The sequence below is a fragment of the Chiloscyllium punctatum genome, unplaced genomic scaffold (genome assembly GCF_047496795.1).
Source record: "Chiloscyllium punctatum isolate Juve2018m unplaced genomic scaffold, sChiPun1.3 scaffold_538, whole genome shotgun sequence".
NCBI lineage: Eukaryota > Metazoa > Chordata > Chondrichthyes > Orectolobiformes > Hemiscylliidae > Chiloscyllium > Chiloscyllium punctatum.
The window spans coordinates 67501-70000 of record NW_027310272.1 but is presented as its reverse complement, the minus strand read 5'-3'; the positions used below and the strand labels follow the sequence as shown (position 1 = coordinate 70000).

At 63.6% G+C, this 2500-nt stretch overlaps 1 non-coding gene across 1 annotated transcript; it reads right to left on the bottom strand.

Annotated features, from left to right (window-relative positions):
• Positions 1-758: 758 nt before the first annotated feature.
• On the bottom strand, positions 759-912 carry LOC140473172 (5.8S ribosomal RNA). Its single transcript, XR_011958142.1, has one exon. It is a non-coding gene; the product is annotated as a 5.8S ribosomal RNA (ribosomal RNA).
• Positions 913-2500: the final 1588 nt, after the last annotated feature.

The window sequence follows — 2500 nt, the reverse complement described above, 5'->3', positions numbered from 1 at the left end:
GCCAACCCCTCCGTACCTCCCGAGACCGGTGGCAGGACGGAGCGGAAAACGTGCGGACTGAACGGGAGAGCCAAGAGCCAGCGATCCACGCGCGTGCGACCGTCCAAGTCACAGCGTTCGACGAAAACCTCCTCCCTCGGCCAGGCACTCGGCGCCAGCAGGGGAGACAGGATCAGACGCCCCGCCGGCCACTTAAGGCCGAGGACGAACCACGAGACGGGCGGCTGCAGCAGCGGGCGGCCTGCAGCTCCCAGCACTCTCAATCGATCAACCATCGAGTCGGGTCAGCGTGTCAAACCGGCGAGCTCCACGGTCAGGCCGGCGGCGCACCAGCACCGGACCTCCGCGGCTCCCTTCACTCTTTCCACTGCCAGCCAACCGAGAGACGGACCCAATGCGGACGTGCAGAGCTTAGGCAGACCCCCCACTGGAGGCTCAACACTTCGTGGCAGCTCCGTGTCCCAGAGACCAGGAGGGTTGGCACACACACACAGTGTGAACCACCGACAGCCATTCTGGGACCGGTGACAGCCGTGCTGGCCCCACTGCCACGACACAGACGGACGCCAGGCCGCGCTCCCCGGCGGGGGGATGGCGTCGAGCCTGACGAACGGAATGTGCAGGGTGGGGGGGAAAGGCCAAGCGCTCCGACGCCGGAGGGCTCCGGAGTCTGAACTTAGGGGGACAAAGAGGACGGGTCCTCTGCGACACCCCAGCCGCGCTCTCGCCAGCCAAGGCGAGTGCGATTGATTGCCAAACGACCCTCAGACAGGCGTGGCCCCGGGAAGAACCCGGGGCCGCAAAGTGCGTTCAAAGTGTCGATGATCAATGTGTCCTGCAATTCACATTAATTCTCGCAGCTAGCTGCGTTCGTCATCGACGCACGAGCCGAGTGATCCACCGTCAAGAGTTGTCTGAGTTTGTTTTAGGTCTCTCCCTCGCCAGAGGAAAGCGACCCGGACCGCACATACGCTCCCCACCTTGAGCTACAGCCACCTGCACGCCGGCGTGCGGGCGGAGCAGGGTGGCGTGAAGCGATGGGGAGCACCATCCTGGTGCGGCCCGCAGAAACATACGTCTATTGGGGGGAGGAGGACAGGGCGCCCAAGAGGCGATGCGTGCCCCAACGCACCGCAGCGACGGAGGCAGGATCACCGCCACCATGTCGCCCGCCTAGTATCACGAGGCGTGCAGCAGCTTTGCCCTAGGAAAAGCAGAGGCGGGAACGGGCACCGGCCATCGGTTCGGCAGCGTCACTGACGCGTGCACGTGGCGGCGTGTCGGCGAGCGGACTTCCTGCGAGGAGGCGGGGGCGGCACTCGCCCGAGCAGACGCCCGCCCGGCCCAGCCACCGCCGAGGTGGACTGGGAGTCGCGGCAACGGCTCGTCATACTCGTTCCCACACTCACAGCGCAGCTTGCCCGCAAGCCACCGACCACCGATCGACGCCAGGCGCCCCGACCGAGAGCGGGATCGCTCGTTCGCCCTGCTGGCAGTTCGCTGGGGATCACTACTGCACGGAGCTCGGAGACCGACGGGCGGCAACTCGAGAGTCTTTAAACCACCACCCCCATCCCGCAAGTGCAAAGAGGCTGTATACGCACAGACGGGTGAGGGGAATAGGTACCCCGTCGGGTTTGAAGGGAGCGTGACTAGATAGCAACGATGTAAACCCAGCCGATTTGGGAGCGAAAGACCGGCGCCTGCATCACCGGCTTCGTTTCCCGTGGCTGGAGAGTACACCGAAACCCTCCGTCTGTCGCGAGCTCCCGACGACGCGGTGCCGCCAAGCAGCAGGGCCGGACCTGGTGTGGCTCCCCTCGTCGATCACAGACCGGTCGGCACTACTGACGAGACGGTGGAACGGGCTTCGCCCCTTGTGACGAAGGGTGATGCGAACCCGCCCGCCCGCGTGCGTTCGGGGTGGACTCGGCAAACGGAGATTTGAAATCGGAAAGTGTCCTCCTGCCCCGCGCAGGTAGGCGCCCAACAGTTGTGGGGGGTTTGGCGGTGACCACGGCTGCAGGGCCTGCTACCCCGACGAGCTCTCCTGCTGGCCCCGAAACCACCCTCGCGAGACAAGTTGAAACGGAAACGGGCGTACCCCCAAGCCGACGATCCTTTCTTATTTGTTACTTTTTTTTTCACTTGCTCGAGTTGTGGCGATTTGGCGGTGACCACGGCTGCAGGGCCTGCTACCCCGACGAGCTCTCCTGCTGGCCCCGAAACCACCCTCGCGAGACAAGTTGAAACGGAAACGGGCGTACCCCCAAGCCGACAGAGATCCTTTCTTATTTGTTACTTTTTTTTTTCACTTGCTCGAGTTGTGGGGGTTTGGCGGTGACCACGGCTGCAGGGCCTGCTACCCCGACGAGCTCTCCTGCTGGCCCCGAAACCACCCTCGCGAGACAAGTTGAAACGGAAACGGGCGTACCCCCAAGCCGACGATCCTTTCTTATTTGTTACTTTTTTTTTTCACTTGCTCGAGTTGTGGGGGTTT